The 27,445-nt window shown below is 45.6% G+C and overlaps 1 long non-coding RNA gene across 1 annotated transcript; it reads left to right on the forward strand.

Moving 5' to 3' along the window:
• Nucleotides 1–4,474: 4,474 nt before the first annotated feature.
• On the forward strand, nucleotides 4,475–27,277 carry LOC115529322 (uncharacterized). Its single transcript, XR_003973510.1, has 3 exons — nucleotides 4,475–5,114; nucleotides 26,531–26,595; nucleotides 26,693–27,277. It is a non-coding gene; the product is annotated as an uncharacterized LOC115529322 (long non-coding RNA).
• Nucleotides 27,278–27,445: the final 168 nt, after the last annotated feature.

The following is a 27,445-nucleotide window of genomic DNA, read 5'->3' on the forward strand; positions in this document are numbered from 1 at the left end:
CACAAACAACAAACCCAGGTGAGACGTTCCGGGTTGGAGTCCGACAAACATCCGAGCAATCAACAGCTTGAGTAGAGAGATGAGAGGCTCCTGTTCCTACACTTCTGACCACCTTAGGTCGGCACACCAGCAGAAAACAGAGCTGAACAAAGCAACGATGACACGCTGTATTACACTACACATTCCTACCAGAGCTCCATTCGGATGCATGTGTCGGTGGGGGACAGTCGGGCCAAACTCTGACTTTAAAATCAGTGGGTTGTAACTATATCAATGAGGTGCTCCGTAACAGCGCTGGGTCGAAAATCAAACATGACATGATGTCTCTCATGAATCAAGGGGGACTATAATATAAAACAGACTTCTGACAAACCCAAGCAGATGGTTTGCATAACCGGAGCAGATTGGGTCTTTTTGAAAATAATTCATAGAGGGACATCCTGAAAATTAGATGATAACGACATATTGAACATTAGAAGTCCTATTTGTTGTTGCTGAGGGATTGTTTGTAGTAGTATCACCGGTAATGGGACCAGGTCTAAACAAATGAAACGTGTGAGGGGACACACACACACACACACACACACACACACACACACACACACACACACACACACACACACACACACACACACACACACACACACACACACACACACACACAGTGAAGGGGTATGATGGCCATATTTCCGACTGTAGAACTGTTTTAATGACTAAAAGATTTAGATTCAAATGTGTTAGGCAGTACTCGCTAAACTTGGCCACACCCTAACTTAAACAATCAAATAGCTAGCTTCAGCGGTGAAACGTATTCCTCAGTGATCTGCAGATTACAGCCCAATAATAAGATCACAGCTTAAGGAAGCTTTGGTTTGCTACTTAACCTGCAGTCCAAAGTTGCAATGTACCGGGAAAAACTGTTTGATTTGTGTCTGATATTTGGGAGGGGGATTTCTTACTATTTTAACCAAAATAAAATCTTAAATAAAAAATGATTGCAAATCAATGCTCACTATCAAAAAAAGGTGTGTCCACATAGATTTCACTCTGATCACAGAGAATCATGAGCTATACTAATGTATACCAGAGATTACTAGCCATATGCCCACAACCATAGGAGACCAGTCCTATGGAATTCCCCATCTGATGTCTTTCCATGGCCCACAGAGCAGTTGTAGGCAGGTTCTGCCCTGCCTGGCTTGTATTCATGACTCAATCACATGGTCTGTAAAGCACCTCAACTCGAATTGAATGGATGCTCGCTCAAGAAATGTCGTCACTTAATCCTCGACGGAGATGCTTTTAATAACTTTTCTATGCCCACTCTACCAAGCAGTGCCAAAAAAAAATATTTTATTTACACTTCATCAAAACTTTGTTGGCCACAATGAACGGAAGGGGCTTGAATCTAAAAAAAACAAAGATTAGGGCAGACTGGTAGAAGCAACAGCAGGCTTGAGCACCTCCAGTAAAACGATTGGCGCATGAATAAAAATCTAAAAACGCGCTGACGAAGGGATGAGCTCTGTGACGTCCACGTGGATCGGTACCCGATGTTGGCTCAGCGCAACGTCTGCATTCGATGGAGGACTTTCAGAGGAGAAAAACTAAAACATGCTACACCAACACAAGCTTTTTCTACCTACAAAGAGCAGGGAGGCGGCTGTTGAAAGGCCGGCTGCGGTCGCATTAGTCGCCCGCACCGTGCTCGCTCTCCCCCAGAAGTAAGGGGTTAAAGGTGACACGGTAGTTTTTGTGTACCCATTGACCTACCGTGTGAACAGATGTGGTTGAACCTCGCGTACGGACCACGCACATGCCGTAGGGAGTGGCCCGCCAAAGAGTTTCCTCCCGCCCGCCACCCGTCTGGGGAAAAGGTTTGTAGCGAAGTGGTAGACGGATCCGATTCCCATTGAGGATGTGTATTGTTTTAGGGACCCGCACAGTTTCCCCTTTTCCCTAAACCGCCAGACCCCGTGGCAATGTCAAGCGCAGACGGCCAATGTGCTTTCCTCCTCGCTGTCTTTATTGCATCCGAATGTGTTATCCTCACTTCCTTTAGCTGTCTTATTCTTCATTCATCCTTCTTTCTTCTTTCTCCCTCACCTCCCTCTAACCTTCAATCGGAGCAAGGCCAATGCCAAAAACGTAACCCCCGCCTCCCCCGCAAACTTTTAACCGTGACCTTGCCAAATAAACGATTGACAACCAACCCGAAGCCGACCTCAACTGCCTCGAGTCGTTGTGTTCCTCAACTCCGCTCTTAATGGGTAACCTTTCTCTGTCCAACAGAGCCAGATAGATTTTTATTTTGATGAGCTTGCTTGTCCAAGCGTGACTCCGCAGAGACGGCGGATGAGACCCCCCGGTTGGTACATGAGAATGCCTTCTTGAGGCGGTACAGCAGGCATATTGTCGAGAGGACAGTAACCGAGGTATCCAAGCTTATTATTTAATCATTCCTCCAGTCACTCTCCCCTACTTTTATTCCTTCTGCCACCTGCGCTCTTCCAACCGTTCAGTTGCCGTATTTTCTTCAGCGGTTGGAATGACGATATTATAAAGACGCCCACTGCTGTCTCTGCTGTTTTGTGTGGAGTTATTTTGCCCTGACACACACTCAAAATGGCATAGGAATAGCACAACAGGGTTGGTTCTATGCTTAGATTTTCTGGTGTTTCTTTCACAACTTACCATTGGTGTCTGCCAGACAATCCCTTGAGTCGAAAGCAACCTTTTACTTGGCAGCTCAGAATAAACAGAGTTTATCCTTATTTATGTTGTATAATTTGACCCCAGCATAGGCCAAGTATGCAACTCGACATTTACTTGACTACCTGACAAAAAAAATGTATTTTATGTCCGACTTTTTCAGTCGCGTTTTTTAATAAAATAAATATCACTGTAGTGCAGAGTTCGGGAACATTTTCAGTTGGCCGAGCCATAGCAAATGTCATTATTTGAAAGTGTTCTTAGAAGAACCAAAGATGAGGTTACATAGTTATCGTCAAACCTTTTTCCAGCAGCTATCGTATGTCACACCATCTAGAAAGGGAAGAATAATAATTAGTCACCCTCCGATCTCTTTTCATTTTCATATTTTTATTCTGGTTGTCGATTAGGATGTTCTCCCCTGCAAGACATCCACACAATTATCTTTGCAATACGAAAGAAGTTTCGGTAATACACTCTTATCTTCTTTGTTGGGCCAGCCACGTGCGATCACTGAAAGGATACGCAAATCCCCTTCACTGGGCTGAGGCGCCCGGCTCTAACCCCCTGGATCCAGGCCAGCCCACGTCTACAGACCAGGACGATAGGATGCTGGAAGCGGTGGGAGTCCTAATAGGAGCTCACACAGGACTTTTACAAGGTGGGAAAAGAGGAGGAATGTGAAGCATCCATACATTGTGATAATAAACAATATACTGGGTTTGCGTTTACAATGTTCAAGGCCCTGACTGAGCTACTGACCTTCATAACTTTGATACGCTGGGGCGGCAGTAGCTCAGGAGGTAGAGCAGGATGGCTGGTAGCTGCAAGGTTGCTAGCTCAATCCCCGGAGTGTCGAGGTGTCCCTGAGCAAGGCACCTCACCCTAACTGCTCCCGACAGGCTGGCTGTCACCTTGCATGGTTGACTCCGCTGTCGGTGTGTGAATGTGTGCATGATTGAGTGACTGTCAGGCGATATTGTTTTGGATAAAAGCGCTATATAAATGCAGTCCATTTACCATTTGCCATCTCAATCAGTCAAATTTAAATCATTGTAACTCGCTTTTTCTTGGTTGGGTGAAATTCACCTGGAACACACTACACTCTACAGAGTCCTCATATATTCATGTAACTGTGAAGATACTATCCTCCCCGACCCTTTGGCACTTCTCCAACATGCCGGTCACAAACTCTGCTGTACACTTCTAACGACCGTGATCAAACACTTCACGTACGAGCCGCGGAGCACATGCAATTGACGCTAATGGACCGGCCCTCCTTTTGTTTCGGTTCGGCACAGACGTGGAGTTTATTGTTCTCGGCATGCGGTCGTGTTCTCGGGACGATCTGAACACACGAGTGTGCCTGCCTGTGTTGTTTCTAAGCCAACCCCACCGGCTGCTGAGATTGGGCAAGATTCAGACGCCTGGCTGCAACCCCTATCTCATCACATCTCTGTGTTCTCTTTGTTCTAAGATTGCCTGTTTGTGCTCGTCTCTCTTTCACCTCCCTTTCTCCTAACCTTTTTTTCTGCACCACCAGTATGGCTCCCCGCCTCGAACCACTGTTCAAAGAGTGACGAAACCTCGCTCTGTTCCCTCTGTTCTCTCGATGTTGCAGGGCCATGTGTGTGGAGTATGTCTCCGCTTCAAGTGTTGATTGATTTGTTTGACATTATTTTGTAATTGATAGTTCACTGGCAGTGAGTCAAATGGAAGAATTATTTGCAGACAATAATGGTGCGGTTTAGTTTTCAATATCCAATAAGCAAAGTTTGCATATTGAACTAGGAATCAACCAACAGATTTGAAAGGTTGCCCCAATACAATTGAAACCGTATAGTTGCTGAGATGAGTATTTTCATAAAAGAAATGCACTCTAGAATCGCTGACTCCAACTGCTACCCCAACAAAACCTCTTTCAGGGTTTGGTCGAACAGGAAGCAATGGAGTTTACATGAGGAATACAAAAAATATGTTTTCTCTTCATTATCGCGTCTCCCCCCCTACAATGTTATTGTTGAACATACATCCGGTGTCTGTGTCCAATAAGGTGGCCTCAACCATGTTGAGTCAATAAACACTCGCTTTGCGTCCAGCGGACCCGTTACCTGATCTCAATGGAATCCATTACGAGGCACGTCATTGCCTGCCAGAGGCCTTTTGCACTGCTCTGCTCCAGGCTTCTTACTCAGGCCTGCTGTCCAGGCCTATTAACAGAAAAGGGCTGATAGGCACTATCGCACTTCAGCCCACCCCTTTCCCACGGGTAACACTTCACACACGACAAACTCTCTCTTGCGCTTGGTTCTCTCTGCCCCCCAATTACACTGAAACGAGTCTCTCGATTCAGACGGGAGATAAGTATCTGAAGTCTGATGGCAGACCCCGCCTGAGTCTGGGTAAACGCTTTCACTTTCTTTCGCTTCATTATTTGTTGTCGACCGGTGTTGTTGTTGCCGGAGGCGGGGATCTGTTAGCAAGTAATGGCGGAACACAGACTCTGTCAGAAGTATCATCTGTAAAGAGATTGAAAATATGTCTGTAAATGTTTCAAATCAACACTGTGTAGACTGGCCACTGTAGAAATACCCTTATTAGACTTCACTCGCGTGATTGAGTTTTATTTGCTTGAGGATCTCCGAAACAGGGAACGCGGCTTAAATACCGCCCCTTGGAAAACCAAGATCTGTGCCGCCTCCCCCCAGACTAAAGTCACTGGGACTATATACCTAAGCCACCAGGACTACCGAAGCCAATAAGAAAGGAGTATATACTGAAGCCTGTGTGTGTGTGTGTGTGTGTGTGTGTGTGTGTGTGTGTGTGTGTGTGTGTGTGTGTGTGTGTGTGTGTGTGTGTGTGTGTGTGTGTGTGTGTGTGTGTGTGTGTGTCAGTGGGGGGGTAGGGGCCTGCCATACATCCCATGTCTGTGTTTAGACGAGAACCTATAAGCAAAGAAAAATACTATGTAACCTGCCAAAAAGAAACGGTGCACTGCAATGTTTAGAAGAGAGGTAGGGCATCGCCAGTAGAGTTCGTGTGTGTGTGTGTGTGTGTGTGTGTGTGTGTGTGTGTGTGTGTGTGTGTGTGTGTGTGTGTGTGTGTGTGTGTGTGTGTGTGGGTGTAATTCAGGTCTGTATAATGAAGGCCTGAGGCATTTGTGTACAAGTTAACGGCACAAGTGTATTATTAAATAACGTGTTCAATTGTCTTAGTTTTCTCTGTCATTGCCGTAACTTCTTCGAAATGCTATAATGTCGCAAAGTTATTTTTGTTTTTGGGCCTTGCCTCTCGCACAATGATCATTGGACTTCCCCCACCACCCCTTTGATGTGTGTGTTTGTGTGTGTGTGTGTGTGTGTGTGTGTGTGTGTGTGTGTGTTTGTGTGTGTGTGTGTGTGTGTGTGTGTGTGTGTGTGTTTCATTGTGGTATGAAACACACATTGGTGGTGGTGGGTGTGGTGGTGGTGGTGGTGGTGGTGGTGGTGGTGGTGGTGGGGGTGGTGGGGGTGGTGGTGGTGGTGGGGGTGGTGGTGGTGGTGGTGGTGGTGTTGCTAACAGAGAGCAGAGCGGCTGCACCAGAGCCTCTGGGTCTCAGATAAGAAAGGCCTCAGTGGGGCGGCTCTCCTAGCCCGTCGCGCCGCAGTGCCGATAGTGAAACATCTGAAGGGGCGGCCGTGTCTGCAGTAAAAGACCGCCCCCACCCCCCCCCCCCCCCCACCCACCCCCCACCCCCCCCGCCAGCGGGGGTAAACAAGATGAGAGGCGGGTCAGCGAGAAAATAATAACATAAGGTGGTGTACTCAAACAACACCAGCAGGATGTGTTGGCTGGCCCGAGGTTGGGGTGGCACCATAATACTCTAAATAGTGCAGGTTAATGTAGTGGAAAAGAACACTGAAGGATGAGGCTTACGGTTATTGTGAAGTGGTAAGGGACCAAATCGTCCTGTTGTTTTGGTCTTCAATAGAAAGAGGCTAGCTCATTATGATAATGATGGGTTGGTCGGCATGGCGATGCCTGTGATTGAGTTCACCTGCTGAACCTGTGTTGACCCGTACCGTTGAAGACCATGTGATGGAGGCTTATTCGTTTCAACAGCCCTAAGTCTCCCCTAAATCTGGCAGCTGTATGTGTTATTTTGAAGGGGTGTGGGTCTTTAAATGGCTAGGCCGGTGTTTGGGCTCTTACAGGGATCTGAGGAGTCCTACAAATGCGCCGCTCAGTACGCGCCCCAGTTATTAGTAATTGGACATTTGTCACTGTTAATATGCAACCATGTTCTTTAGGTAGAGAACAAATAAATATATATTAAACAATGTATAGCATTAAATATATAATGAATTGACCATTACAAATTGTATTAATTGTAAGTACCATATAGGCTAGCATTCTCAGGCTATAAATACTTCAAGGTTTGCCATTATATGTTTCTTTGTGGCTCAAAATGGAAGACCAAACGTCAACCAGGGCATTCAGAGCAATCAGTACTTTCTCAGTCGTATTCAGCGCCATGCAGTGTACACAGGACCGCACCACCCACCCATAAGGATGAAAGCTCTCTGAGCAATTTTCAGCTTTTCTCAGTTAAGAACTTTGGATTGATTTTTAGTGGAACATCTTTCAACCTGCTTTCATGAGTATCTGAAGAAAAGAATGTTCCTTCCTTGATGTCTTTGATATACAGCGTACTCTCCGTACTGAGCCTAATGTCTAGGATGGATGGTATGAAAATATCCATAATATAATTGATTTGAAGTCTTCAATATTATGTAACTTGTTTTGGCTGGTGATGGTTATTTTATATTCTATTATGAAATAGCCAGTATAATCAGGGACTTTATGTCCTGGCCTCGCATTTATTTTTCTTTGGCAACACAGAAAGTGTGAACGCCTAGAGTTGAATGGCACAATTGACATTGAAGGCATTTAAATGGTAATGAAGACATTCTGTTTTGCATGTCCAAAAGTTTGTAAGAGTGTTCCCACTCTTACAAACTTGTCTGGTTCGACCACATTAAAAACATGAAACTATTTTTTAGAATTCAATTACCACATGCCCACCCCTCCCCCTGTTATTATTTGATTTTGTGCTTTGGATTATGTGTCAGAGTGTCTGCCTGTGATGTCCTCCGTTATTGCAGTAAATCCTGTTGAAATGAGAGTTTCTCTGCTTCCCGTTAAGCTGCTGTTGCCGGGACATTGTGTCAACATGTTGTTGACACATCATGGGTATTGCTCCCTGTACGCTAGGGATGGGCAAAACGATTATTTTCTGGGAATCAGTTCTTTCAGTTCCGTTCACCATCATGATTCGTTCGTTTGATTCGTTTGTTTGATTCGTTTGTTTGATTCGTTCGTTAAGTACTGCCATGGCGACGCGATTGCTACCTGCTGTAGTACTCTCATTGGGAACGTTTTAGACTCAATCAATATAAGGTTGTGGGGAGACTGAGCTCTATACGTATGTATTTTTAATTTACGTGACCATATTTTTGTTTTAGGTTAAAAAAAATGAAGAATCAAAGAATCAGTTCTCTTGTTTTGGGAATGAGTTCTCGTCGTTCACCTCCGGGATTCGTTCGTTGCAAACGAATCGTTCGCGACCGACCCATCCCTACTGTACGCTGGCCGCTATTGTCGTAGGTGGAGAGACAAAGCTAATTATATCTCTCGCTTAGCTTTACAATGTGCAGCACCATCTCAAGGACACGATACATAACGGCATAAAGCGGGGGTTGGTTTATATGCATCAACACACACTTCAGCGATTGACACCCAGTGGTGAAGACTCACCTGAGTTGGACTTGCGTTCCTTCTCGAGGCCCAAAGGGCGAGAGGCCACGCCCTCTTGGCTCCATGAGAGCAGAGGGGAGCTTCATCATTCACTGGTAGGGTCTTTGGACAGCTTTTTTGTCATTTATTGCATGGCTGCTTTATAGTTTCACTGTTCCAGCTGGGATGTGGACGGCGGGCAGATTTAGAGTAATCATACTGAAAGGGTTGCCATGGATACCTGGACAAGGTGAATAGTAATTTAAACACTTTTTCAAGTGCAAACAAAGCTACAGCAGCGAGACCAATCTACCTGCCGACAAATATGACCATTTTGTGAAAACTATGGAATGGAAACACAAAACGCATTAGTCCAAATATGCAAAACCGGTAAAATAGTGCTTTGGGTTTATTTCAGAATATCAAAACAGATAAAGTAATGAATAAATGGAAGACCTTCAAAATACACAATCACACACACACACACACACACACACACACACACACACACACACACACACACACACACACACACACACACACACACACACACACACACACACACTCGATGTGTGACACTGGGACTTAGGGTGACAAAATAGGCTGGCACGGCCCCTAAGTGTTCAGATGTCCAACACCTCTCCTTTTAGTCCCAGTTAAAGGTGTGTGTGTGTATGCAGACCTTTATTACACATTTATATAGAGCTGGCGATGTAAGGTGGTGACCTGGTCCACGCATTCGACTCAAAGGCAACCTCACCCGCTTTAAAACATGCCAAAATATCATTAATAGAATCATCTCCCAGCCCTAATCTTTCTTGAAGCCACATCCTGCCCGAGCAGGGTGGATTTTAATATTCAACGACAAGCTGTGAGACCAATTACGACTTGCCTTTTGGAATCCACATCACGTTTTAACGAGGCCTGACAGCACGACACGCCGAAGTAGAACGGCTCAATCTACCGTGCCGCCTCCGCCACGCTAAAGGAACGCCAAACAACGTCTGGTATGAAAATAAGAAGAAGCTTCACCCGAAAAAAGATGACGCACTGAGACGTGTGTTCGCTCCCCCGTCGCAACGGACTGGAACTCATCGACAGACAGACGGGAGACAGACGAGGGTCTATCGGGAGGTTATTCGCTGCAGGCGGAAGGTGACCCCGTCTCCTCCCTCCCCCCGCACCAAATGAAGGGGGTTATAATTTAATAAGGCACCTCAAAGGGGCCCCCAGGGGCCCGCTGTTCGTCCTATCACCCCTCTCCCCCCCCGCCCCCACCCCTCCCCCAAGTGGGACCCTGAATTGAAACGAGGAGTCCCTGACTGGCATATTTTGACAGAGGATGAGTGATAGAAGACAGAAGCCCTTGTGTCGCCTTCCTCTGCCGAAGCTCCAAGGGGCTTCAAAGTCCCTTGAGGCTGAGCTGGGCCCGGGGCCATGAGGGAGCCTCTGTCTTGAGAGGCAGTATGAACCGGTGCTGATAAAAGTTTTAGTTTGCAGCCTGACGGACCGGCACGATGACGCATACAGCCGCTTGGATAACCTTCCAATACTGTCCCTTATCCATATGCAGCGGAGACCGATAGATGAGCAACGTTTGCTCCAGTCCACTGGGTAGGCTGGTAGACTGATCTATCCAGCACACATCCAGGTGGACACGCCCACTTGTGATTTCAGATGAAGCAGATTTTCAAAACTTATTGTGACGGCTAATCACACTCACACCTGGTGGTAATGATATGTCACCTTTAAACGTGCAGACGGGTAACGTTCCAGGCGTCGGCCCAGGTGCGTTGGAACCCGTTTCAAAGAGGCGTCGTCGGAGAAAGAACCCAGGTGTGGATCATAACACTAACTACGGGTCTGCTCCTTTTTATGTAGCAGGGCACGAGTAGAGGGCCAAACTAATGGCCCCCGGTACCAAAGAGGGAGCCAGCCCAGACCCTCCCACACGTGTGTTCCCTGTCGAAGGCCAACAGTGATGCCCAATTTCCACTTCGTCCATCAGAAGGGGACAGCTTGCTGCTGTGGGAGAGTGTGTTCCTTTGAAGGGGCAGAGGCGTGCCCCTGTTGTTCAGCCGGTGAAAGCCTTCCATCCCGTTCCATAATGTCAGACAACGGGAGACCCTTCTTTCGGTAAACACGGTAGGGAACGCAGCGTGCCTTTTCCCCCATACACGTCAAGTTTGAAATTCAATATGTCATCATGATTCTGAGCGCAGTGTCCTGTGAATTGTTGTCTGGGATTGTTTGGGAGAACGGTCGGGATAACGCGGGCGGGAGAGCCTGCGGTGCTGAAGAGTTCTGATGAGCGTCTTTATACCGAGAACGGGAGGGGAAATTGAAAACAGCGGTGGCGGGAGATGGATGAACGATCAAACAGGAGGCTGACACGTCTCAGCATGCCTCCAAAGCCCCACGACTATTTCACACTAGGGCTCGATTTCGCACCACGTAGGAGTACGAAACGTGCATCGGCGGGCCCGAGGTGTGCGATAGTCTGTACGCAGAAGGCATTTACACAGCGGAATGAGACGAAAAAGCCCTGGCACTGGGTGACCAGACAAACACCGCCCTTGCCGGATTGGGAGGAAGGGACGGGGAGACAGACTATTGGACGCGGTCGGAACAGCAGACACGAACGCAAACAGCTCTTAGCTTGAGTTCCCACTAAAAGTTACAGCGTCGAATAAAATCCTTCAGTCATACTTAGTAAGCACAACAACATGCATTACACAGTCTCTCGTTGGATCCATGACGGAGTGTGTCCCGACTCGGAGAGAGGGGGGATGGAAGTCCGGTCCAAGAGAGGAAGGGCCCCGACATGGTACACGACCACGCTGCTGGTTTTAGATGACGCTACAGCGGCTGCTGAGCACAGGAAGGGAGGGATTAGGAGCAGGAATATGCAGGTGCTCTGTTTCCCAGGCTACCAGGGCGGGACTTGTTTAGTGATGGACGGAGGGTGGGGAGGGATTGTCACGGTACTCAAGGAGATTTGTAACGTGCGTGTGCGTGTGTCTGTGTGTGTCTGTGTCTGTGTGTGTGTGTGTGTGTGTGTGTGTGTGTGTGTGTGTGTGTGTGTGTGTGTGTGTGTGTGTGTGTGTGTGTGGGTGTGTGTGTGTGTGTGTGTGTGTGTGTGTGTGTGTGTGTGTGGTACAGAAGCTAGGGGCTCAACAGACACGCAATTGAATGTGCTCAGAATATAGAAGTGCTGCTATTGTCGAGTGGGGAAAAAACAACTCCTTTTGAAGGAGGATAAGAAACTGGTGTTGATGTGAACACGGTCCTATTTAAGCAGCAGGGATGTTGTTGTCACGCCATTGGTGGGTTGTAATAGCGAGCATACATAATGCATGCGCACAAAAACACACAGCGCTTTGCTATTTCAAAAGAATTCCGATACATTTATTGATCCTGAGGGGGATATAACTTTGGAAGTTGACGCATTTCATGAAGCCTTGAATAATTTCCCATTATTAAATTCTTTTCTTCAGTCTACATAGACACACAAACACACCCCCACACACACATGAACACACACACACAAGAACACACACACACTCCTACTCCTTATTAATGTTGCCTCAGTTTGCTCAGCTTAGTTCGGCTTTAGGCTTGAATCGATGCCAAACCTCTGTATCACTGCATGGGAGGTCCTCCGCATGCAACACATGCACACGCCCAGAAACCTGGCTAGCTCCGGGGCAATATGAGGGCTTAAAATTGCATAATTTGTGGAAAGCCCCCCCATCACCCCCCCCCCCCCCCCTCGACCCCCGACCCTTTCTGCTTGCTTCCCTGTTTGTTTACACGGTGGGAGTCGACATCATGATGGAAGACGGGGCTGTCCGAACAGCAGCCCGGTAGTGACCGTTTGGGACGGGTTGTCGCGCGTAAACACATCCATTACGACGGCCGCGAGCAAAAGAAAAGCTCCATAAACACCTGATGACCCCCCTCGGTCTCTCTCCGTGTCGACTGGGCTGTCACTGTGTTGGTGAACGGAGGAGGGCTACTGTGTAGCCATCAGAGGGGGAACAAGCTAGGATGGAGCTAACAGGAGAACGTTGTTGTTGTTGTGGGTGGGGGCGACACTCGTGCGGGGGGGGGGGGGGGTTGAAGATGGTGTTAGCGTGAACATGTGTTTACGCGGCGCGCTCACCGCAAGCTCGCCCATCAGGCGCTGCCTCCCCGCCGAGGCGCGAGAGCGGGAGGTCGGGCTGCTCACACGCCGGACCGCCATGCAGCCCTTAATGAATAGCACATGCCTTGCTCAAGGCCCCCCCCCCCCCCCCCCCAGTGAGTTTTGTTATGAAATAACAAAAGTGAACAAAGACATTGCAAGGGGGTCTGGGGGGGGTGTCTGGTTCTAATCGTGCTAGTGGGCTGCAGCGCACTTTGTTGGGCAGTACTGCTGTGGGGGCGGTCAGGAAGTAGTGGATCTACCTTTTGTAACTAGGTCATGTTCCGCCCTAGGTCGAATTGACCCCTTTTTGTTTTAGCTGTTGTACCTGCTCCACATTTTGATTATATGCTCTGTATGGTTTTTTTCTCAGCCTAAATTGGAAGCACTCTGGATGAGAGCATGCTCTGAATGGCGGTATCCGGCGGTCGGAACAGGAAAACCTCTAATATCACAGGCGTGCGTGAGGCAGAACGTTAGACGGAGAAGGGGTAAAGGGTAAGAGGAGCGCATGGAGCCCACTGGAGGGGGTTTCGAGGCGCAGGCTGGACGCGGAGCAGGGGTTGGATGGCGGGGCCCAGTGAACGTGACCAATGGGCCGTCCACAGACACAGAGATAGAGGAGGTGAGGGGGGGTCAGCGCAGTCCCGAGCCGAGTGGGAAGGGGGACTCGGGGGGACATGGGGGGAGAGAGAGACACCCAGACAGACGGACGTGTGTGAGAAAAACTAGGCCGACACAGATTGGTCTTTTTTTTTGATTGGTGGACCAGACAGATAACAACATCAACATCAGTGTTCACAATGTGTTTGCTTGTTTGCGTATGGTTTAGGAGAAAAAAAACTGACTTTTCTTAAGTTAAACGATTTCCTTCTGGCTCTAAAAAATTTAAATTAAAGATGCATTACCTCTCGGCACGTCGAGGCCTATGTTTTTCCTTTTAATCCCTCCAGACACATTTCTCTCCCTGAGGGGTACACAGAATATGTATGGAAGCATTTTTAGGAACGATAACCAAATTAAAATGCATGTTGAGCATGAAAATGCAACAGCACTAATGCTTTTACTTTTCATAACACAAATGCATTATTTGATGTGGATTTTTCATTAGCATTTTCCAATAATGACCCGCTATGAAGTTGTTAATATGTACGGCATGAGTCATAAATAAATAAAGTTAAATTACAAATCTTCCAATTTTGCATTTTCAAAACATGGCTATACTCTCTTTGACAAACAACCAAGATGATATATTATACAATACCTCACCTAGCCTGGGGCGAAGAGGTGGGCTTAGCTTGGAGCAAAGAAAGTGTGCACGCTGCAATACCTTTTAGGTTGGTTAGCCTTGGCTATAGCCTTGGGCTAGCCGGCCCCTGCTCCAGAGCACTCGTGACTAACTCCAGAAATTAATTTAAAAGACGGTGCTGCAATAGCCAATAGGACTCAGGGGCAAAGACACTTTCAAGTACGCCCTTTAGATGTCCTAGCCTGGGGCTAACGTTAGCCTGGGGCTAAGCAAGGGTACGGTGTGAAAGAACCTGAATTATTGAGAGGCTCCTAAAAAGCACACAACATGCAGACAAACATTGATTAACGATGAAACCTTTCGCTGTGGTTCAGAGAGTGGCTGTCTGGGCTTAGGCTGTGAACCGGAGATGATTGGCAGGTTTTCTGAATTGCATCGGTGTGTGAGCAGAATCCATTGTCAGTCAACGACAGCCCTGAGAGGCCGAGGTCTATAATTGTGCGGAGATCCCAGCAGAACAGTAGCTCTTTGGATACCAGGTCTGTTATACGTTCGGAAATTAAAAGGAATGAAAAGGAAAATATCATGCCTTGTTGCTCGCAGGAAGCTCACGTATTGTGGCAGATTGCGCAATACAACAAAAAATAATAAAGCAGCAATTAATGCTTCTTTTGAGAAACAAATAAAGAAGAAAGGAGACGCACTTTTAGATGATAATAATAAAATACAATTCATTAAGTAATATAATACAAACATGCAACTCCTATTTGTAGTCAACTGAAGGGAAAAAACAGCAGCACAATAACACCCATTCTGAGGTGCCGGGAGTTGGCACAGGGCTCACAAGGAATTCCCTAAAGAAATACTGTGGGATTCATGAATAAAGAATGCATGTTTATGCAACAGTCAATGTACATAAAGGAGCACTCACATTAAGTGTATGGGGGGGGAGAGAGAGAGAGAGAGAGAGAGAGAGAGAGAGAGAGAGAGAGAGAGAGAGAGAGAGAGAGAGAGAGAGAGAGAGAGAGAGAGAGAGAGAGAGAGAGAGAGAGAGAGAGAGAGACAGAGAGAGAGACGTTAACATCTTATTTGTAAGGACCAATCTCGTGAAACCAGCTGCAGACGTTTGTTCGTTAATTGACATGCGTACTTCTGGTTCAGAAAACACAAACTCCTCTCTCTCATCCGCACCAGTATTACCTGTCGTCCCCCCCCCTCCCTCCCTCCCTTCACCTGCCCCCTCTCTAATGGAAGATGTAGGGTGGAGGCAGCCATTATGGTGGGAGAGTGCTTCATTGTGAGTGTCTGAGTGTTTAATGGACAGCTGGATAATGTCAAGCAGAGCTGCATTTCATCCATTATGAACATAATTATATCCTGCCAACATAATTCAGTCTTGCTGATGCTCCGGCGGGGAGATTAATTTTGTATAAGTCGGCGTGTGCAATGGGAGTGTTTGCGCCAAAGCCCTGGTTTAACAAATAATCATATGTTAATAATGGTGATCTCTTTTGGAGAGGCAAACATGTTTGTGATGTTCTGGACTTTTTAATGGAGATGCAGAATTTAGTATTTTGGTTGTGAAATGGCTTTGAAAGTTGAATTAAGATCTATTATGCATAAACAAGAGACATTTTCACAGTTAAATATTCATTAATGGCCATCGATTTCCAAGATCTGCTTAAAAAGCATTTGCTCCAAACCAAACTCTTGTCAATATTCCCTGATCACAAAGTAACTGCCAATTGTGAACTAGTCAACAGACTATATTCACAGAGAAAAAACGCCAGACATGTGAACTTTTCCGTCATCGTCATGAGCCAACTGCGCTTGAACTTCATATTATTTATCATTCGTTGTTGTTTGCTCAAGCCTGGACAGAAATGGAGCACTATGCACACCTGGTTGAGTAAAAGGAAACTTTTTACAAAGTGATGGAACGGTGTAAATAGGGGTTTATTTTGCAGTTCAAACAACGGTTGTCACTCCCTGCTTCATTTGGCCGTGATAAATAAATGCATGTCTAAATAGGGTTTGGCAGTGGTGCTTTTTTGTAACTTTAAATAATAAATTCAACTTTCAATCCGTCCATCTGTGTGTCTGCCTTAAAGGATTAGGAATGTAATATCCAATTTAAATAATCTCTTTATTGCCCTTTGCACACAACAATGTTGGAAGCATTTCCTTAAGGTTTCCTTAAACCGTTTATTTTCCGAACTCCGCCCTGCCCCGCCTCTTGAGCAGCTTGCGGTCTGCGGTCAGGTTGCGGGGGAACCAGGGAGGGTTTCGATCCAAGCCGGTGCCGAAGATATCAGGGGACAATAATCCACAGGTCTTGAACCTACAGGTTTTGCACACATAGCGTCTGACGTCCGTTTATGTTTTGCGCTGCGACGTATGAATAATGCAACAATCCCTGGCATTCCAGGCAGGCGGGCTGGGATTTGACGGTGCATTTGTTTGATGTTTTCCCGGTCCGCCCATCAAATATGATTTATGCAAAAGTGCGGCGGTGGCTCTTCTCCAGTTGTCTATTTTCCTCTCGGAACACCTTTCTCTGGAGGGGGTTTGTTTCAGAGTGATAGACCCCTAAAGCTTGAGTATTTTGGCTGCTAGTGCACACACGCGCACAGGCAGACACACAGACGCACCTGCATACACAGACACCTACACACAGACACCTACACACATACACACAAACACAGACACACACACAGACAGACACCTACACAGACAGACACCTACACACATACAAAGAGACACACAAACACAGACACCTACACACATGCACACAGACACACAAACACAGACACACACACAGACAGACACCTACACAGACAGACACCTACACACACGCACGCACGCACACACACACACACACACACACACACACACACACACACACACACACACTAGCGAACAGTCTGGGCTCACCATCTGTTCAACTGGAAAAGGTTATGTTTGCAGTATGGACGTAGCTTGACATCGGCCTTGATGTTAAAGGAGCGCTCTGTCACTTTTCCACTGCAGCTATCTGCACCATTGAGATATATCTGAACTAGAAAGGTCGCTCATAGATAAAACGCAACCCCTCGCTCAAGGCGCTAAAGGTAGGTTGGCTCAACGTACAAACCTGCCACCGTGATGCTCCACAGTCGAGTATCAATTAAGTTTCACACTCACTTGACACGTCAACATTGTGTAAGTTGACACTCAGGTAAGCGAGAACATATTTTTGTAAACATATGTATGTCTATTTATTCTATTTATTGTTACGCGGGTCGAAACAGTCAATCTTCAGACATGCTTTCGATTGACTTGTGTGCTGAGATTTGGGTTAACCCTAACCTACTAACCCTAACTGACTAACTATGCTTAAGCTGCACAACCATTGCTATTCCTGAATCAAGCCAACGGTTCATTAATCCACCATTATCGTAAAGTGTTACCGTAAAATGACAAAGCAGAACCCGAGTCTGGATGATTACATTAGGCTGCAACAAATGACATTTTCACAGTTAAATATTCATTAATGGGCATCGATTTCCAAGATCTGCTTAAAAAGTATTTGCTCTAAGCAAAACCCTTGTCAATATTCCCTGATCACAAAGTAACTGGCAATTGTGAACTAGTCAACAGACTATATTCACAGAGGAAAACGCCAGACGTGTGAACTTTTCCGTCATCGTCATGAGCGAACTGCGCTTGAACTTCATATTATTTATCATTCGTTGTTGTTTACTCAAGCCTGGACAGAAATGCAGCCTTGGGACTCATCTCAGTTCTACGTGAATGGGACGCCTCTATAGAACAGTATTACCGGGGAGCTTAGAGGGAACTGTGCAGGCAACTTCTGTTTCCAATCGTGCAGAAGATAATGGAGTAGAGACGGCACGCTGACCTCGCCATTGCTGAGAAGAAAACCCACTGCACTGAGGTGTCCGTACGTTAGCACGTTGCTTCTCATGAAACGTCGACCATCTCGGGAGCAACGATATACAATGTTTTTCAAACCCCAAAAGAGAAAAAGAGGGAGAGTTTTCTATGTATACACAGAAATGTGAGGGTCAGATGGCCTGTGATGGCTAGCATGCTTATAGATTGGAGGTTGGTGGGGGGGGGGGGGGGGGGGGGGGGTCTGTGGGCTGTAGTGAATCATGGAGCAGAGCCAGACAGAGCCAGACTGTGGGAGAACCGGGGGAGATGTTTACCATATGAGCCCCCCCTCTTCTGTCTCCCAGAAAACTGCCTTTAGAGAGGTTGAGTAGAGAGCTAAATCTCGAAAAACGATAGGAGCAATTAACCTCGCCCCCTCCCCCCCTCGATTCTAATTGGTCGGATCTGGAGTCGTTTTTTTTGTACTTCTCCCACCCACCAACCAAACGACCACCGACTCTCCGTCATGGTCGAGTGGGGCTGAGACACTCATTTGGCAGCTGTGAGCATATCGGGGCCGTTGGCCATTTTGGATCTCTCTCTGTTGTCAGACTGGCACCAGTTAACACAAGAGTTTCCAACCAGACGAACCGTTGTCTGGCTCCACCACCTCCGAAGGTGGAGTGCGTCAACGTACACCGGCCGCACCCTGCGTGTGAACGGGGCGGGGGCACGTTGTCAGCGTGTTTCCACTCTAATGTAAACGAGGGGGGGGCCAATGATTCTCTCGTCCTGCTGGCATCCATGACCCCCTAACCACTTAGTGCGCTGAACCAGGGAAGCAATTAGTCCGACATGTGTGGTTAATTAATTGGTAAAAACAAGAGTTGCCATTTTAACTACTGAGCCCGGAGGATTACGATCCTTTGCCTGTTGCAGTTCTTTACTTTGGCCGAGACGGGGGACAGGGGGGCCGCAGGCTGAAGGGGAGAGTGCCGACCGCATGGACGGCACTCTCCCCCAGACCCAGTTTAACATAATGGACGGTAAGGGCTCAGGCAGAGGGAAGTGGACGGAGAAATTCATGAATTCCGATTTTAGTCCCTGTGTCTCTCTGGTCTGTATGTGGCTTGAATTAGAGTGTGTGTGTGTGTGCGTGTGTGTGTGTGTGTGTGTGTGTGTGTGTGTGTGTGTGTGTGTGTGTGTGTGTGTGTGTGTGTGTGTGTGTGTGTGTGTGTGTGTGTGTGTGTGTGTGTGTGTGTCAAATCCCTTTGGGACGGGTCGCTCCGGGTTCCCAAGACGTTCTCACGCTCTTCTACCCAAAATAAAACAGGATGTAGAGGGTCTAGCTGTGTGTATGTTTGCATGTGAGTGTGTGTATGTTTGCACATATGCGTGTGTGTGTGTGTGTGTGTGTGTGTGTGTGTGTGTGTGTGTGTGTGTGTGTGTGTGTGCATGTTAATGTGCATGGCTGATCGAGCGTGCCAAGAAAAGTCATTTAAATTAGCTAAACACACACACACACACGGTTCTTTTCCATCCATATATGCCTATTCCACTGGCTGTGCATCATAGCCTCCCGTGGGACAGACAAAAACACACACACACACACACACACACACACACACACACAAACACACACATTAATTCAACCCACATTACCTTGTTGACTTTATACACACACAGACGCACGCGCACACACACACACACACACACACACACACACACACACACACACACACACACACACACACACACACACACACACACACGGCCCTTGCTCCTCCAGTAAGGACCATCCAGGAGCTGGGGGCTGAAGGCAGACCCTATAGTCTGCCCTCTGGCTGAGGACTGCAGTTCCCGCTCCAGCCCCGTTCTCAGCCATTTCCGTCTGATGGTAAATGCTAGAGAAGTGGAGCACTGCTCAAACGCTCCTCAAACAAAGCCACTCAGATCGGCCAGAGGATGATAATAAGCACTTTTTACAGCTGTTACTCCTACCACTCGATGCGTGTACGGCAGAATACCCACCTGACGCCTGTTCTGAACATCTGCTCTTTGTCTGAGATCTCGGCAGCGCTTCCTTAAAGAGACACAAAAACAGAGGGTCACATGACTTCCAAACTAGGCGCCTGCAAGCCACGTTCCCACATCCCCCGTGACCTCTGTGATGACCTCCCCTCCCCCCCCTCCCCCCCCCCCTTGACCCTCTGTCCTGGCGCCGAGAGCCCTGGAACTAAGACTCCGTGACTCATCCCATTATTTACATCCGTAGATATGTCTTGGTTTCTCTTGAATGCTAACCATGGTGTCCAAGGGCAAGCCGGACCCCAGAGAGGACAAAAGGCGGAAGTGGTACGCCCCATGTTCCTACGATTCACATGGCTAGAGCTGTGACAAATCACAAAGATTTTTTGGTCGTAAAATTATATTTTATTAAGGGTTAAATTTAATCCAACTGAAAAATCAAAGGAAATGATATGCCTCCTCTTCCATAGTTTCACAGCATTCATTCGTACAAAGACCATACATTCTTTTTTGAGACTCTGATCAAGAGTCTCAAATTAGTTAGATCAAGTACCCAAGCAATGTCATCTCATACAAAAAAAACACATAGTTGCATCATAAATATTTACATCTAAACTATTTATGAGAATACAAAAAATAATATTACTTCAGGGCCTAGGAGATACATGGAGGAACAGATAGATACATCTGAACGGATTGACATACAGGGGGTGACATATTTAGGAAAGACAAATAATGCAGAGCATTCGCTCCCTAAGGAGCTGACCCTAGACGAACCGTCCATCCACTTAAGGCCTGAGTCCTCCATCGCAGGAATGCGGCCAGAATACCCCAAGCTGCGGTCTTCTCTGGGTCTATAACCCCTATAAATATATCTGACAGTGACGGAACAAGCTGTACACAAAGAGCCCAGGAGAGCTTAGTGGGAAATCACTGAGCTCCCCGGAGATCCTAAAACCCAAACCCGGACACAATCTCTTCTCCACGTTCCGACGGTATCTGAGGACTTCCTCTGGCAAAGAGCGCCATGAATGAATGGATGAGGCAGAAAGGCATGGATGAATGAATGTGCGTTTATTTTGTTGTGACATGGAGATAATGGGTGATGGACGGACGGATGGACAGACGCGCGCACACACACACACACACACACACACACACACACACACACACACACACACACACACACACACACACACACACACACACACACACACACACACATTCTTCTTTGAATTATAATTACACATTAGAAATAATAAAAAAAACTATATATTTTGTAAATTTGTACAGGAACAACCTTTTTTTGTCCATGCAGGTGGAAACTTTGCCAGAGAGACGACTGTGACAATGCTCGTCCACTGGCAAGGAAAACTATGTTTTAACACCAACCCCTGTGGACATGGCCTCAGGCAGCTGTTACTCGCAACATTACATTAACCCTGTGGTGATTCCCTTTCTGTGTTATTGGAAGAATAGACGCTAAAACATAGCCGAATCAAAAACGCACACAAAAATATCCTGGCAGCACACGCGCGCATGCATACGATTGACAAATAAACAATAAGCCAGGCACCGTATTGTCTTCCTTCCTTTAATTTATGCCTGCTTACAACGGGTGATTGGCACAACCACCAGACCGTATTTCATGCCACGTTTCGCAATTACATGGGGAAAAACATTGCCATGTTTTTATTTTAATTTCCTCCAGATCGGCTTCCATGTCCCAGACAGGAGATGAAATGCGCTGTGATGTCATTTTTCAAAACTTGAACATGTACATTTGATCACACAAACTTTTTTCTAATTTAAACTTTTACAAAACTTTTACAACGGATGATGTGAACGATGTATATTTGAATGTAGAAGTTGTTTCAAGTAAAGCAACCCTTAAAAAAAACATGGATGTTGTGTGCCTGAGTTTCTCAATCTAACTTAACTGAACTATATCAACAGTTAAAAACTAGCCATGAAACATCCATCCATTCAGTTCAATACTTCTATATTCCCCCTCCCTCTCCGAATTAAAAGGAATTGAAGAGATGAGATGAGGAATTCTTTTAGCGTTTGGTAATAAAGTCATTGTGTGAATATATTCTCAAATATAAAATCCGAGCATGTACTCTTAGTGTCTTGGTGGTGAAGTGGTGAGACCTGAAGATTCAAGAACAGGAGACAAGGGTTCAAGTCCTGCACAAGTGGGTTGTTTTTCCAAAATTCATTGTGGGAATATAATCTCAAATAAAAGGTTTGACCATGTATAGCTACTAGTGTCTTTGTGGTGCACTGGCAAGACAGGTTGATTAAAGTGCTGGAACAGAAGAAAGCTTCAAGTCCTTATGTTGGTGGCTTTTCATAGCGTGTATGTAATGTCAAATATGACTTCCGGCCATCAGAAAGCCTCGGCTCTGTGGTACATTGGATCGAGCTCTCTGTAAACGGTGCTGAGGTTGTGTGTTCAATTCCTGCAAAGATTGGTCACTATAGATGTGAGAGTTGTTTTTAATCATACAAGATCTAGGAATTCAAGTCAAATCTATCCTCCACTGCGGTCATTCACAATGACTTGGTGGTGTAGTGGGGAGAGCAAGTGGTTATGTTCATCTGTGTTCCTGGTTCTAGTCCCCCTCATGTCTAACTATATATTCTTTAAAAAAAATATATATATATATATTTGGGGGGGGGTGGTTAACTTCATCACAATACTTTCCAAACGTTAATTGTGCAAAAAAGTTGCAAGACCCTCTTGGTTGTAACCTCCAAAATGTTATGATCTGCGTCTTGGTGGTGTGGCGGTAAGGGCTGTTGATTAACACTCTGCAGGTGCAGGTTCGAGTCCCCGCATCACGGCAATTAAGAAGCTGACGTTCATGATGAGCTTTCAGACACTATGTAGGTTCAAGAGGTACCGTATTGGATACATCTTATTTCTCTGTCATGTGAATGGTAAAGTCAAGTATAACCCCCCAACATGATTTGGCGGATTCTTGGTGGTGAAGCGGTCAGGGCTGTGTGTTAACGCTCTATAGACACAGGTTCGAGTCCCCGCATGCACGGCTAATAAGAACAGACACATTCAGACACTATGTAGGTTCAGGTTCCCTGCTCAGAACCGGGGTTCAAGAGGTACCTTAATGGATTCATTTTATTTCTCTATCATGTGAATGTTAATGTCAAGTATAACCTCCAAGCAAGCTCTTGTTCGTGTCTTGGTGGTGAAGCGGTCAGGGCTGGTGGTTAACGGTTGGTTAACGCTCTGTAGACTAAGGTTCGAGTCCCCGCTCACACGGCCACCAGAGGTACCTTATTGGATTAATCTTATTTCTCTATCATGTGAATGGTAAAGTCAAGTATAACCTCCAAGCAGGTTCAGGTTAGCGTCTTGGTGGTGATGCGGTCAGGGCTGTTGGTTAATGCTCTGTAGACTCTGGTTTGAGTCCCTGCACGCACGGCTAATAAGCATGATGAGCTTTCAGACACTATGTAGGTTCAGGTGCCCTGCTAAGAACTGGGGTTGAAGAGGTACCTCAATGGATTTAGCTTATTTCTCTATCATGTGAATGGTAAAGTCAAATATAACCTCCAAGCAAGCACTTGTAAGGGTCTTGGTGGTGAAGCGGTCAGGGCAGATGGTTAACGGTTAGTTAACGCTCTGTAGGCTCAGGTTCGAGTCCCCGCACGCACGTCTATTAAGAAGCTGACCTTCATGATGAGCTTTCAGACTCTATGGTTCAGGTTCCCTGCTTATAACCGGGGTTCAAGAGGTACCTTAATGGATACATCTTATTTCTCTATCATGTGAATGGTAAAGTCAAGTATAACCTCCAAACACTTTCTGGTAAGTGCCTCGGTGGTGAAGCGGTCAGGGCTGGTGGTTAACGGTTGGTTACTGCTCTGTAGACTAAGGTTCGAGTTCCCGCTCGCACAGCCACCACAGCCACCAGAGGTACCTTAATGGATTCATCTTATTTCTCAATCATGTGAATGGTAAAGTCAAGTATAACCTCCAAACATGTTCTGGTGAGCGTCTTGGTGGTGAAGCGGTCAGAGGCAGTTGTTTAACGCTCTGTAGACTCTGGTTCGAGTCCCCGCTCACCCGGCCACCAAGAAGGGAGTACCCCCAAACGGTCCCCAACGTGGAGAACCCTCTCATCCCCCCCTTCAGTGGGGGTGGGGGGGGGGTAGAAGGACTGAAAGGGTCTTGCTACTTTTTTGTATATTTTATGTAATGCCCCACCACCCTATATATATTTATTTATTATTTTGTATGGTTTTTTTTTTGTGTTTTTTTTTAAAAAGGTGTTTTTTTTGAAAAAAGGTTTTTTGTGGTGTTTTTTTTTTGAAAAATGTGTTTTTTTTGAAAAATGTGTTTTTTTTGAAAAAAGGTGTTTTTTTTTAAAAAAAAGTGTTTTTTTAAAGAAAAATGTGTTTTTTATGTGTATTTTTTATGTTTTTTGTTAGTTTTTTTTTCAAGAAAGGTGATTAGGGGGCTCTATAATAAGTGGCATAGGGTGGGCCAAGGGATGTTCAAAAAAGTAGCAAGACCCTTTTAGTCCTAACACCCCCCCCCCAGCCCCTCTGAAGGGGGGGATGGGGGGGTTCTGCCACGTTGGGGACCGTTTGGGGGTACTCCCTTCTTGGTGGCCGGGTGAGCGGGGACTCGAACCAGAGTCTACAGAGCGTTAAACCACTGCCTCTGACCGCTTCACCACCAAGACGCTTACCAGTACATCTTTGGAGGTTATACTTGACTTTACCATTCACATGATAGAGAAATAAGACATAACCATTAAGGTACCTCTGGTTGCCGCAGGGACTCGAACCGGAGTCTACAGAACGTTAACCACCAGCCCTGACCGCTTCACCACCAAGACGCCTACCTGAGCATTTTTGGAGGTTATACTTGACTTTACCATTCACATGATAGAGAAATAAGATGTATCCGGTACGGTACCTCATGAACCCTGGTTCTGAGCAGGGCACCTGAACCTACATAGTGTCTGGAAGCTCTTCATTCTTATAAGCCGTGCGTGCTGGGACTCAAACATGAGTCTACAGAGCGTTAACCAACAACCCTCACCGCTGCACCACCCAGACGCTTACCAGTATGTGTTTGGAGGTTATACTTGACTTTACCATTCACGAAAGGATGAGCAAATTCTTAATCCCTGTGAGCTGGGACTCGAACCTACGTCTGAGTTTTGATGATTTGACGATTTTGTTGATGGCAGTTCGACTTGTCTTTACAACTCACATGACATAGAAATAAACATTAGAGATCATTAGTTGGACTTGAACCCCGGTCTCAGGAGTGTCAGCCAACTGCTCTCTCCACATCCCCATGGAGGTTGCGATCATATTGAGGTCGGAGGCTATATCAATCAGTTCAATAGAAATATCATTACAGACTTTATAGACTTATTAGACTTACTAGACTTACCCTTTAGTTAATTAACATACTTCAAACAGGAATTGAACAGGAATTGAACCCTGGTCTCCAGAGTGCTATCCAACAGTGCTCTCCACTGCACCACTGTTCAAATCCTGCTGATGTTTGTTTCAAGTAAGATAGAGCAAGGATACTATAACTCTGCAAATCGATAGATGCGGCTGTCGAAAGCAAATGCTAACCCGGGGAATTCCCCTTCTTGACGCACAACGACAACAAATCGTCTCAATCTGGGTAAAACAGGCACATTTTCATATACCTCTGCGTATCCCTTTAAATTCCTTTGAAGGTCTAGGAAGGCCTATATTTTATCTCCAGCCATTTCATATCAAGTGTCACATGTGTAGCGCTGTGAATGAAATACCGCAGACAATCTAGATCATATATATAAAACAATGACAGAAATCCTATTTGAACTGGTCTTTCATTATAAACATCACATCGCCCAGAAACTGTAGCAAAATCAAAGTGGAAAAACATCTTTGATATCGCAGGGAAATAGATGTTTCTACTTCAATGTTCATAGATTTGTGGTTTGAGGGATTATCCTAGGTGTCATCCAACTCATTGGCTTCCATCCAACTTTATCGGATTCGCAATTGACTCCGACTGATCTCTTCTGTTTTACAGTAGGCAACAGAAATCTAAAATAAGGCTGATCTCATTCGTAACAAATGTACTGTTTCATGTCCTGTTTCATCCGCTGTTGAAGACTTTCATCATTGGTTCGACCCGTGGTTAAATTCATCAGACTTTTCCGTTTCACCGGTTCGTCAGGGCCCATGAGATTGGTCTCGATAATGTTGTGTCCTTTCCTCTGTTTCTACGGTTGTTGAATTCGGCGGAACGGCTTTACATCTGAATAGTAATATGAGAAAAGAAGGTCAGGTTATGCAAAGGACTACAATGACGAGCATCATAACAGACTACAGAGGCAAAAGTACAAGAAAGCAAGACATCGGCGATCACAACTGACTCAAAAACACACCCTCTCAGCACTATAACAACGCATGTGAATGTTGTCACCAATTACATTTTTCCATCACAGTATGCTTGGTACCTTGCCATGGAGGCACCGTTTGACTTCACTGTTATAGGTAGGCATTAGATTAAATGAAAAAAGAGCTGACGATTGAAACGATACGTTTAAAATAAGAATTGGATTTTTGACATATGTAAGGTTACAACATAAAAGAAATCATACTTGTATACATATTTTATCATTGTCAATTCTTGGAATATCCCCTTACTTTAGAAAGACATGCCTGTCCTCAGAAAATGGTGGTGCACAGTACTGCTTGAGAACTTCCACCTGGATGGGTATGTTTTTGTTTATTTCAAATATGAATATATACCTCAACCCCAATGTTAACAAAATATGTATAATTCCTACAATTATTTCTCTTTATTTATACAGGCCCGGCAGAAGGTTCCCACACTTCATGGAGGAGGCCAAACAAATGGCGGCTGAACTACTTCCACCAGTCTTCAGACTGAAGCGAAAAAGAGAAGTGAATGACGTTTCCAGTGACAGAATACAAATATTATATTGTATAGGCTTAATATTGATTTGACTGTTTGATTCTTTTGACAGTGAGTTGGAGCTGATGGCAGTCAGCATGAAGAAGCTATATCTTTAAGCTTCTGTAGATTATTTGTTAAATAAATTGTGAGGAAACTTTGTTGTGGTTATTCTTCAATGTATATTTATATCAAATTATGATGGTATACTTTACAAAAAATTAAATTGGATTCAATTAGACATATTAAAACAATTACTTAATTCGAATTACTTATTTCTAATGGTCAATTACTTAATGAGTAAAGTGTATAATACACAATTCCATTAAATAATTGTCTACTCACTAAATCAGTTTATTCGTCTAAATAATGTTAAAAAAATTAAGCAATAAAAATGCTTACTGACTGGACTGAGACAAAAAAATGGCCCTGGCATTTTTGGCCATGGCAGCCCACTATGATTATTTATACGACATGCGGAGGCACACAACATACCAGAGGATATATATTCGCATATTGTGCTGTTTCAACAATTAAAATAAAGCGCAGTATCCTACATGGAAGAGAGTAACCATGTTAAAAAATTGATAGGCCTACGCTCTTTCACTATACTTGCAGAGACTTTTGCAGCTAGGTCAAATCCCCTCTG

Source organism: Gadus morhua, chromosome 17 (assembly GCF_902167405.1).
Source record: "Gadus morhua chromosome 17, gadMor3.0, whole genome shotgun sequence".
Classification (NCBI taxonomy): domain Eukaryota; kingdom Metazoa; phylum Chordata; class Actinopteri; order Gadiformes; family Gadidae; genus Gadus; species Gadus morhua.